The 12,872-nt window shown below is 42.1% G+C and overlaps 1 pseudogene; it reads left to right on the top strand.

The window, feature by feature from the left end:
• Positions 1–954: 954 nt before the first annotated feature.
• LOC130032399 (uncharacterized) lies at positions 955–10,263 on the top strand (annotated as a pseudogene).
• The last annotated feature ends 2,609 nt before the right edge of the window (positions 10,264–12,872 follow it).

Consider the following 12,872-nt stretch of genomic DNA (forward strand, 5'->3'; position numbering starts at 1 on the left):
ACATTACAAGGATTAAAGCACTTGTTATGGGGCCTGAGTGATAGTACAGTGGGGTGAGCATTTGCCTTGCACAATACAGACCCAGGTTCTATCCCTGGCATCCCATATGGTCCTCCAAGCACTACCAGGAGTAATTTCTGAGTTCAGAGCTGGGAGCAATCTATGAGCATTGCTGGGTGTGACTCAAAAAGACAAAAAAAAATACACTTGCTGTGTATGCAGGCAACTAATACTGGTTCAATTTACAGCAGTCCTATGGTCCCCTGAGGACCATCTGGAGTGACCCCAAGCCAAAGAACCAAGAGTAGCCCCTGAGGATGATTGGGTATGACCACAAACCACTTCTCCCCACCAGAAGGGAAAAAAGCCTTACTGTCTTGACATGTCTTCAAATGTTCGATATATGTTGTTGTCTACATTTTCTGAACAACAAGAGTAATAGATTCTTCAAGAATATATTGTTTTATAGGTGAACCACTCCAAAGTACTAGCAGGAACACTAGCCCCAGATTGGACCCCTGCTGACGGTGTCCTTGCAGTCCCAGTCAAAGATGGACGCTGAAGAGCTTATTCTGTACTGGTCAAGAAATAACAGTTGAGCCCAAGAGTGCTTGGTATTATTCACTATAACCTCCTCAAAGATAATAGGGTAATTGTCTGTTACCAGGTTAGATGATCTTTAGTTGTGAGCCTTTAGTTGGGAAAAGTTGGCTATAATATTAAAATCAATATTAACTCAAGCCAGAAATATAATTCAGCATGCAAGGTGCTTCCCTTGCATACAACTGATCCAGGTTCAATCCCCCATTTCCATATGGTTCCCTGAGTCCTGCCAAGAATGACCCGTGAGAGTATCACCAGATATACCCATCCACAAAAAAAAAATAGAAAGCAAGATAAATCATTTCTTGGACAATTATCTCTACATTAAATCTTCAGATGTTGTATAGTATAATGTTTCTTGTCCAGGAGCCAAATGACTCCGAGTGGGTTCCCGGATATTCCAAGGAATCTACAGGTGACAATCAGGCCAATAAGTGTACAGTATGAGACTAAGAACCTAACCAATAGAATGGGGGGGGGGGGGGCACAGGATAGGAACAAGTTCAGAAGGTGGCCAAAATCAGAAAACATTTGAGAAACACTAGATCAGTGTAGATCCTATTGTATCATAGGATTCATCTTGGGAATTCAATTAGAATCAAATTAGCATGAACCTGAATGTCCTATCCACTGTTTACTTGCTACCAACCTGAGTAGCATTTAAGTTTTCTGAAGCTCAGTTTCCCTTCTCAGTAAATTATAGGCTATAATATGGATGCCAGAACATTATTTATAGTCCCTGACACAGTTTTTCAGTGTCTCTTGTCTCTTTTGAAGTGATAGCACAGTGGTAGGGCATTCGCCTTACAAGGGTCCAACATGACCAACCCGAGTTCGATTCCTCCACCCCTCTCAGAGAGCCCGGCAAGCTACCTAGAGTATCTCACCCGCACGGCAGAGCCTGGCAAGCTAACCGTGATGTATTTGATATGCCAAACACAGTAACAACATGTCTCATGATGGAGACATTACTGGGTCCACTCGAAAAATCGATGAACAATGGAATGACTGTGACTGTGACTGTGACTTGTCTCTTTTGAATGTCAAGTCAAATACGATACAGTTATCTTAAATTCTCTTACAAACTCTTTGCCTAGTTTACCAGCCTTCAACAATTGTGTCATAGGCCCAGAGAAATAGAACAGCAAGTAGGCCTGGTGCCTTGTATGAAACTGAGCCATGTTCAATCCCCAGCATCCTATATGGCCACTCAAGCACCCTGAATATAGCCAGGCCTTCACCCTTCATCCTCCAGCATATAAACAGCCCGGCTTCACAAATTCACAACTAACTTCAAGAGGTACACAAAACTTTAAGGAACCATTTCTAGTGTGGACACTTTGAGGGTTCTCTGTTCAGCAGTGAAGAGAATGTGAACATGTTGATTTCCAGAGAGCAGAAGAGAGAGGAATGTGAACACAGAAGCCAAAGAATTGTCCCCGTTCTACAGCTCCTGATGTGCACAGCTTCATACATGGCCGAGTGACACCTCCGAATTCCACAGCCCTGATAGTCCAATAGAAGAAGAGCAAATTAAATTAGAAAGTAGAATAGTAGCTCACTGAACTCGAAGAAAAAAAAACATAGAAGGATCAACTAGCAACAGTTAAGGAAATCCTCAGAAAAATGACTTTAATAACAACACTGTAAGATATATTACTTTTCACAAACTTTCTTTTACTGAAATATTTTTTTTGCTCCATTAACCATTTACAATCAAATCAATATAAAATAAAATAATTTTGTGCTTGCTAAGGGAACCGGCTGGGAGGTGAGTGGGAAATGGAGGCAATGGTGGAGGGAAGGACACACTGGTGATAGGATTGGTGTTGGAACACTGAATAACCAAAACAATTATATTATGAGCAATTTTATAAACCAAAGTTTTAAATTAGAGTTATAAAAATAAGAGGGAATTAACTAAGTGGTGAATAGAAACTAGATATGATATTTGGTTGTAGGTGTGGTATGGTATGTACAGTTGATCATGACGAAAGCATTATAACTACTATAAATCAATATCACCTCAATAAAAAAAAATTAAAATGTAAATGAATTGATCCAGGGCTCCATCCAGGAGCCGGGGGACAGAGCAGACATGTGGCCCAGCCGGTTTTTAATCTAGAACTGCAAGGGACAGGAACTGTGATGGACCACATGCACCCATAGCAGCAACGTTCGGGGGAGACATCTTATCTCTGCCCACCCAGGTACTGTCTGGTATCCAGGGCTCTTCACAGAGCCACAGGACGGAGCAGACGTCTTGCCCAGCTGGTTTTTGACGCTGCCGCAAGTTAATCTCCCTATGTATACCCCATATGATCCGTAAGTTATTCTCTTCTGTGGAACTTTCAGGTTCACCTCCAAAACTGGCGCAGGTTCACCTCCAAAAACTCATTAGGCCAATAAGACATTAGCCCCACCTCAATTAATACTGTAACCCACACACAGTAGTAACAGTGAGCGTGAAAGGCTGAACCACACAAATCACAATGCTAAAGCAACACAGAATCCCACCAAGCTTAGTTAGTGAGGAGACGAGTCCAGAAGACCCAAACAGTAATGAAGTGCTAGACAATCTCTCAGACAGGAAGTTGAGAAGAGAGACATTGTGGATCCATTGGGAGCTGAAAGAAGCAATGGAATGCACTGCCAACAAAATACAAGAGGAATTGAATATAGAAATGTGGAAAATGCAAACAAAATTATAAATGGAAATATCAGATCTGAATAACCTGGTAGGAAAATTGAAAAACTCAGTGGAAGGCCTCAGTTGCAGATTAATAACTGCTGAAGTCAGAATCAGTGAGCTCGAAGATGAAGTGCAGAGACTCTCCAGAAAAGAGCAGAAAATGGAAAAGAGACTCGCAATCCATGAACAGATGTCAATAGAAGATTGGAATGAAGCCGAGAGGAATAGCATAAGAATTATTAGAGTCCCAGGGGGACAGGAAGAAAACCGTGATGAAGAGGAAACCTCCAAAGACATCATTGCTACGACATTTCCATAACTAAAGAAGACATGCCATCACATTCAGGAGTTCTGAAGGTAGAAGAAATCTAAATAAAAATACCCCAAGACACACACTGATCAAAATGACATAAACCTTAGACAGAGACAAAATTCTGAAAGCGGCAAGATCAAAGAAAGAAATCGCCTATAAAGGAACATCCTTAAGATTCACAGCTGACTTATCTGAATAAACCATCATGGCCCCAAAATAGTGATCGGATATAATGAAAAAAACTCAAAGAAATAAATGCCTCACCAAAAATGCTTAACCAGCTAGACTTTCATTCATAACAGAAGGAACAACACATGGTTTCACAGACAAACAACAGCTCAGGAACTTCATAGACTCAAAACCATAGCTACAAGAACAACTAAACAGGCTACTTTAAGACAAGACAAGCCCCTCAAATACACCAAACTTTTAACTCTAATAAAGTGATACCAACTGTAGTCATCATATTATATATTATGTCCTCAGATCTGATTTGTCATAGACCTTTATGAGTAATGTAAGTAAAGCCATTTTTGTCCCCAACTCACTAGAGCCTAGTGCCCTCGAGGTCCACTATGCTGCCCTTCCTTCTCATGATTGAATTATAGACTATTGTGTTGGACACACGTCCTTGATCATTTCATCCACGAATGACACTCAGTTTTTTCATGAATAATCCTGTAGTGGACATGGGAGGCCAGATATCTTTTTAGAGATCCTGTTTTAACTTTTTCAAAATATATGCCCAGAGTAAAATTGTTGGATCAACTGATACTTCTTTTTGATTTCTGGAAGAGCCACCACAGTTTCTCAAGTGCTATAACTTCTACATTTCCACCTGAAGCTTGTAAGGGCTCCTTTCTCTACATCTAGGGGTCTTGTCTTGTGTTTTATTTTGATTATTATTTTATTTAACCTATACAGTTCCAAAATGCCATTTAGCCTGTAACCAGACATATATAAAGAAATCCTTAATTGCATTCTTTGCTTTCTAACTTTTAAAAAAACTTTTTATTGATTGAGATTTTGGCTCACTGCTAGCAGTTACTATCTTCGTCATCTACACACCAACATCCAACTATGATGAAGAAGAAATTGAGAAGTTATACATGGAGCTGGAGAAGTTCTATAAAAAAGACCACACCTTCTACAAGATCATTGTTGGCAATTTTAATGCCAAGATAGGACCGAGAAGGTCGCCCAAGAATTCCACATGATAAACCATGGCCTAGAATGGAATGAACAGGGTGAGAGACTGTCTGAGTTCATCATGTCGACCAAGACCATCCATGGTAACTCAGATTTCCACAAGGCCGAATCTAAACATTGGACATGGGAGTCTCCCAGTGGACAGTTCCACAACAAAATTGACCACATCATATTTAAACGCGGGTTCCAGGGCCGAGATCTCCAAGCCTACTCGGACTGGAGTCGAGCATCTTCCACCCAGATCCTCCAAATCCCAGTAGGCGGGGGTCACACCCACCACCTGGCCCCCTGGCACCGTGTAATCCCATCAACGGCCAAGACTCAGAGACTATAAAATCCAGCTCCCGGAACATCTTATCAGGACATCTTTTTATGATATCTTATTATCTCACTCCTACTTTGGACAAACTTGCAGGCTATCGAATGTAGCCTGCCCATAGGGCAGAGTCTGGCAAACTCCCCGTGGCGAACCAAATATGCCAAATACCAGTAACAATGATGGGTCTCATTCTCCTAAAGAGCCTTGAATATAATCTCAGGGCTAGGATGAAAGAGACGTTACTGGGGCCTGCTCGAGGCAATCGACGAATATTTAATCGACTGTTTTGCCTGACAATTGCCTGATGTCACTCATGTCCCAAAATTCCAAACGGGATCAGACCACCTCCTACTTCATGCAAAATTCTACTTCACGAAGCAGGGAGAAAGGGCTGCAAAGTTTAAGAAGAGAACTCCTAGAATGACCACGAACTAGGAGCTCTTTTGGCACTATCATGGCAACATGGGAATATGTTGACATCAACAAGGATCGATTGGCTCAGCACCTCCATGACTGCATGAGGAATGCAGAGAGTGGAAAAGCCACAAACAGACGCTTGTCTTGTCTTCAGAAACCCTCCAGCTCATTCAACAGCGTAGTTTGGCGCAAGTCTCAGGCAATCACAAGCTAACATCTGAGCTTGCAAAGCTGTGCAGACAAGCGATAAAGGAGGACCTCAAAGAGATAAGAGGAGCAGTGCTTGCAGATGTGGCAGAAGCCAGGAAAAGTATTCGCAATGCCTGCTTGTCCTTTGCCAACTACAGATCAAGATGACTACCCTCCAACAACCTGATGGATCTATAAGATCTTCCAGAAGGGCAATGGAGAAGATTATCCATGAATTCTACTCGGATCTCTTTGATAGCCACATCCACCTGCCCACATACCAAATTACACAGGATGAATATTTCGTTCTCAACATTCTCCCTTCCGAAATCCGACACGTCATTTCGTTGGTAAAAAAGCATACAGCACCCGGTCCAGACAAGGTCAGACTTGAATACCTGAAGACTCTCCACCAGTACTTATCAATACACTGGCTTGGCTATTCACACACTACCTGTCTGAATGCAAGGTTCAATCCCAGCGGAAAACCAGCAGGTAACTCAGATTTGTACTATTGTACTAGAAGGAAGACATTCACAACATCGGCAACTATCGCCTGATCTGATGTTGCCCATCATCTACAAGTGGTTCATTCGAATCATCCTGAATAGAATAGGCAGAACACTAGACGAAGGACAACCATGAGAGCAAGCCGGGTTCCAAAAAGGATTCAGCACGATCGACCATATCCATACTGTGACCAAGCTCATTGAGGTTTCGGGAGAGTTCAAGATGATGCTCTGTCTAATGCTTTTGATTCTGTTGAGACTGAAGCGGTCATCGAAGCCCTAGCCAAACAGGGCGTTCAAACTCAGTACATCAGGATCTTCTGCTAGCTGTATTACAGATTCACCACCATTCTACAAGGAAGCTGTATTACACCATTCTACAAGGTATTACACCATTCTACACCATTACACCATTACACCATTCTACAAGGAAGCTGTATTACAGATTCACCATCATTCTACAAGGAAGTGATCATGGATGTTAAGAGAGGGGTTTGGCAGGGTGATATCATGTCACCGAAATTCTTCTTTGGCACCCTCAAGAACGTCATGCGATGACTAGAATGGGAAGAAATGGGATTGAAGATAGAGGGTTGGCAACTACACTACCTTCGCTTCACTGATGACATCGTTCTGATAATACCAAACATTAGCCAAGTGGCACAAATGCTGGCCGACTTCGACCATGAGTGTGGAAAGGTCAGACTACAGCTGAATCTCACCAAAACAATGTTCATGAAAAACAAACTAGTCCCTGACGTTCCGTTTGCTCTCAATGGAATGAACATCTCCAAATGCAACAGCTATGTGTACCTGGGTTGAGAACTCAACATGAGGAACAACTTGGCACCAGAGCTGCACAGCAGGAAGAGAGTGGTGTGGAATGCCTTCAAGAGCCTTGAAGAGGTTGTTAAGAGGACAAAAAACCTCCAGCTCTGGGCACATCTTTTTGATTCCACCATTCTTCCTGCATTAACATATGCCTCAGAGACCTGGGCTCTATGAAAACAGGATGAGAAAAAAAAAAAACAGGATGAGAACACTATCGGATCACCCAAAGAGGAATCGAAAGAACTATGCTTGGAGTATCATGCTTCACTCAAATGACAATTACAAAAAGTAATGTGGAGTTCCGACCTCCATCAACGATCAAGAATCAGGGACGCTGTCTCATTTACCAAGGCATTGAAAATCAGATGGGGGGAAACATAATGCGATTTAGAGACGACTGCTGGACTAGAGCTGTTACCAACTGGATTCCACGGGATGTGAAAAGGACGTGTGGCCTCCCACCTACAAGATGGTCAGACTTCTTCGTCAAAACCCTGAACAAATGGTCTGAGGCTCCTCATGTTCCTGGAGCAAGCAGATGCCATTGGGCTTTACTAGCACGTGCCAGGGATGAATGAAGACATTACTGGAACCCACTCGAGCAAATCGATGATCAATGGGATGACAAGTGACAAGTGACAAGAGATTTTGTCTGACACTATTGTTAGTAATGTTTTCCCTTGAGCATAATTCCAACATCACACCATCACCAGTATACCCACCTCCCTTCCCCAAGGACCCAACACCCCACTCTTTCAGAACCCCCCCCCAATCAACTATATAGATCAATTCTCCCTTTATGTTGCCTTGGGTTTTTGTTGCTCCCTTCTAGTGTATCTTTAAGTCCCACAGATGGGAGAGATTATTCTGAATCTATCACTTTCCTTCTGACTGACTCTGCTCATCCTTTAGTTCTATGCATGTTTCTATGAATTGCATGTCAGTTTGGATGACCACCTATTAAGTGGTCAATAACCAATAATATATCATTTTGTACAGCACAGCTGTTGTCAAATGTATTAGTAGTGTATGCTCTTCAATTGCTGTCTAATTTACTTCTGTATGAATATACTACAAATTATTCATATACTTATCTGTTGAGAGATACCAGGTTGTATGTAGTGGGAAAGTGAATAAATGAATAAAGTGAATAAATGACAAAGTGGCAAAGTGAATAAATGAATAAAACTGTTATGAATGTGATTACATAAGACTTCTTGTGAATGAATTTGTCTTTTGATAATGATTATTCTAACAGGTATAGAGTAGTGTATCTGGGCAGCGTTCCATACCCTCAACCCTCAGGTCCTCCTCTGTACTACATAACTTTTCAAGTTCTTTATTTTACTTTATATTTTTTATCTTTTGGCATCAATGCCCACCTCAACCTCTGAAACAATCTTAGTCCTCAATAAATATCATTTAGTATCCACATCAATCTAATCATTAAAAAAACATTTGAGCAAGGATTTCCTAGTAAATGAGCTTTGGTATTATCAATAATGTTTGTTGATAATAACTGTTTATTATCAGTAATTTGTGGGTTCTTTTGATTGACTTATCAATGGTTTTCTTTATTATCAATTATTTTTGTATCAAGCTAATTGATAGCAATTTTTAAAAATCCACCCAAAGAAATCATTCCAAGATCCAAAATATAACCAAAACAAAACACAAACACAAATTTTTTTATACAATTTTTAAATCCACTACCTTTCAAAATTCAAGTGAATACATGGTTCCACATCTGATGGAAAATTTTGGCTCCCGCCAATATTTTTATTAGCACTTTAATAATTTAGCTGCTTTTAACTTCCTGGTTAAACCAGTTTTCAAAACGCATCTACTTGCTAAATATTATGCACACACTGGGAGATTGTTGATATAATCCCAAACACTGTATGTTCTTAAATTATTTCGAGGAAGGTTCCCGTGTGGACCTTACTATTTGTCTCTGAGAGAACGTTTGGTTATTGAATTGTTAATGGCGGATTTGATCCTCCCACAGTCAACCTAGTGCAATGACTTTATTGGCTGTTATATAAAAGTTATCATCTTGGTATAAGTTACTAACTCTGGGGTGATACATTTCTCCGAATTTAGGAACACAGCACCTTTCCCACACTCCTTTGGTGCAATGCTGCCACCTGGCGTGTTGAAGAGGGTGGTAAGCTAGCTGCAGTAGAAAACACCGTTTTGTCTCAGTATTCTCAAGAAAGGCAGGACCCAAGTGAAGTGAATAAATGAACAAATATATTAAATTAAAATTTTTTGCTATGTGATCATGTACAATGAAGGACCACTTATCTGCATATTAAGTGTTCAAAAGAAAACAGGAATAAAACATTACTAAAACTGTAATGACTGACTTTTGTCACGTGGCTTGAAAAGCAAAAACTTTCATGAAAAGAAAACACACGCAAAGAACACATAGCATAATAGAAATAAACAAGCAGAGAATTCTAAAAATCAGAAACAAAAGTGAGACCAGAGAAGAGCAAGTAGAGCATTTGGCCTTGCATGCACTGACCGTGGTTTGATATCTGGAACTCCATAAGGCCTTCTGACACCATTACAATTGATTCCTGAGTGCAGAGCCAGGGGTAAGTCCGGATTAACCACCGCCAGGTGGGACCTAAAAAAAAATGCAAGGAATATTTAAGAATAAAACAGGAAGATCATCAAGGACAAAAACACTTTACAGCCATGGTAATGTTCACTTTTATTATATTTTCTCCATAAACATAATATATTTATTTAGTTATTTTTTAGGTATTTTTTGCCTTATTTTTCTAACAATACCATCACTGTCACTGTCACGATCATCCTATTAATCATCGACTTACTCGAGCAGGTGCCAGTAGTGTCTCCATTTGTCCCAGCCCTGAGACTTTAGCATCGCAAACTTTATGCTCTCTCTGCGGATGTGGCATGCCAACTGGATGTCCCTGGGCACAGTGGTGATACGCGTGGCAGGGAATGTGCAGAGGTCGGTGTCCTCGAAGAGCCCCACCAGGTAGACCTTGCACACCTCTCACAGTGCCATGACAGCTGTGCTCTGGGAACGCACGTCAGTCTCGAAGTCCTATGCAAACTCGCGCACCCTTTGGAACAGCAGCTTGTGGATAAGCAGCTCAGTGGACCTTTGGTAGAGGTGGATCTCACGGTGTCGGGCTGGTAGTGGTGCGGCCTCTTCACGCTGCCTGTGGCTGGCGTGCTCTCACGGGCTGCCTTGGTGGCCAGCTGCTTGCGGGCCATTGACTTGTGCGCCATCTGCTTAGTATGAGCCCTCTCGTTCTTCCAAGCTCAGCTGGAGACTCCTTCAGAATTAGCTAAATGAGACCCATTTTAACTACTGTTGTTGTCATGTTTGGTATGTCACGGGTGGCTTGCAGGCTCTGCTGTGCGGGCTGGATACCCTCTGTAGCTTGCCGGGCTCTGTGTTTGTGTGTGTGGGGGGGGGCGGAATGGAAGCTTTTGGGGTGATCCCTAACCATCCCTGCAGGTGTTCCCTGTCCACTGAATGTAAGCTCCTGGTGACTGGCTTGGTGTAACAATTTGCACGCTAATAACACACACCTGCCTGCGTCTCCAGGCAGCACCTGGGGCATCTGCGGCCTCAAATCTCCTTGGGGTGGATGGAGTGTGCCAGGAGGTTTTTGAATAGCTGGCAGAGCATAGCGTCTGTGCCAGGTCGAACACCTGTGCCAAGTTCCAAGTCACTCAGTGTTTGGCAGACAGCGTCCTGCAGTGGACAAGTCATTGCGCGGACCACTGTCATTGTTCCATGCTCAGTGGCGTAGTGACTCGGCCCAGCCAGGGGAGGAGGTGATGCTGCGGCCACCACAGTGGTTTTTCCTCGCCCCACCAACACCATTCTGTCTTAATCCCTCAAAGCAGCAGGTGATGTCCAGAAGGAATCACTCACAGAGTTCCAGCAGGATCACACGTGGAATTCCAGACCGGCATGCTGAGTCTCGCGTCATCCAGAGCAAGATGGTGAGCCCGGTTCAGGAGAGCACGAGGGGTTCAATCAGCACCGGTGCCATCGTGCCTCCAGAACAATATAGAATTATTGAGAATAAATACCATATTGTCAATGATTTCTCATATATTTTCTGTCATATGGATTCCTCATCATTGGATTTTTAAAATTTTCTATTTTAGAGTGGGCTTTTGTAATCCACTCATATATATTTAACAAATACAGGACACTCTGCTACATGTACACCTTTTGACTTTGACTAAAGGGACCAAAAAGAGAGGTGAGGTACTCGGTGTCAATCCTTTGTGTTCATAATTAATGCAGGCTGTGAGCTAGACCAGTAGAAAGCTCCTCCTTGAAATTAATATTTAAGGTCCAAGAGAGAGCATAGAGGTTTAAGATACTTTTCTTGCGTGTGGCTGACCCTGGTTTTGTCCCCCCCAACAACATGGTGCCGTGGTGCCCTGAGCAGAGAATTCAGAGTCCCCTCCACCCCCAGCACTGGGGGCCCAAACATACCTCCCCAAAATATTAAAATAATATGGTGATTTTTTCACATGACTAAGAAAACTGATTTTGTGTGTGTGTTTTTATTCCAATAAAATGTTGTACATTGTCAGCCTTGGCTTAGAGTAGCATCTACATTTGGTGTTTTTGCAGAGACTGTCACCATCCAAATTGACTTCTCTGGGGTGAATATGCTTCTTCACATATTCATATGCCTGCTGGCAAAGTTCCCTGTGGGCCATTGGACTAAGGCCCTCAATTTCTGTCACTCAGGCCTCTCCAGAAGGCAGTTCACAGCTTCCTTTATCAGAGGGAGTGAGAGTGTGATCAAGACATAGTTGTAGTCCTACTTAATCTTATCTTGGAGGAGACAGCCCTTCCCATTTGCCAAATTCTCCTTGTTAGAAGCAAGTCACTGTGTTCGGCCCACATTCAAGGGTAGAATGTGGACTAGGACAGGGGACTCTGTCTTTGAAGTCTGCATAATTCAGGAAGAAAAGAACTTGTAGTAGGTTAAGAATCACTGTCCTCAGACAATAAAAATACTGGGAGCTCCAAAAATGGAATTAAATTCCAGGAAAAAACAGTTAATGTTAGGAGGGAGATGTAACTTCTAGAGCTATGAATATTGCAGTTGTATGAATATTGCAACCCTGAACACTAACTATATACATGTTCTCATCATTGGGTTGGTGGGACAAGAGGAAATGCATATGGATGTGTATATAAGACAGCTCTTTACTCTAAGAGTGAGTCAGTCAGTGGCAGAAAAAGATACAATAATATAGGCTACACAGATCTCTTAAAATCAGTGCTACCATATTTCAACATACTATTCTGGCAATTATATAAACTTCATGCTCTGCAATTTTCATGGAAGCAGAAAATATGAAAAGAAAATCTTAGAAGAACAATTATGTCATCACTTAAGCTTCAGGGTGTCTACTGTGGTAAAATTCCTACAGAATCTGCAGGCTAAGGATCACTTTGAAACTTCAGTGATTCAAAAATGTAGAGTCTACCTGCTTTACAGTGAGGAAGAAAATTGATAGATATATGCTCAGTGGGCATCCTGAACCCCGAGGCTCTGTGTGCCCTCAAACTCCCTGTCCTTCTGAAGATGACACTTGGCCTGGTAAAATGTTGGTCAATGTTTTTGGAGACTGCCCAAACTCCCCAGCTGAAAGGAATGTTTGTGGGGATTGGAGCAATAATACAGTGGGCAGTCATTGCTCATGCCTTTCACACAGCTGACCCAGGGTCAATTCCTACCACCTTATATGATCCCTTGAGTCCTG

The sequence above is a fragment of the Sorex fumeus genome, unplaced genomic scaffold (genome assembly GCF_029834395.1).
Source record: "Sorex fumeus unplaced genomic scaffold, SorFum_2.1 ptg000048l, whole genome shotgun sequence".
Classification (NCBI taxonomy): domain Eukaryota; kingdom Metazoa; phylum Chordata; class Mammalia; order Eulipotyphla; family Soricidae; genus Sorex; species Sorex fumeus.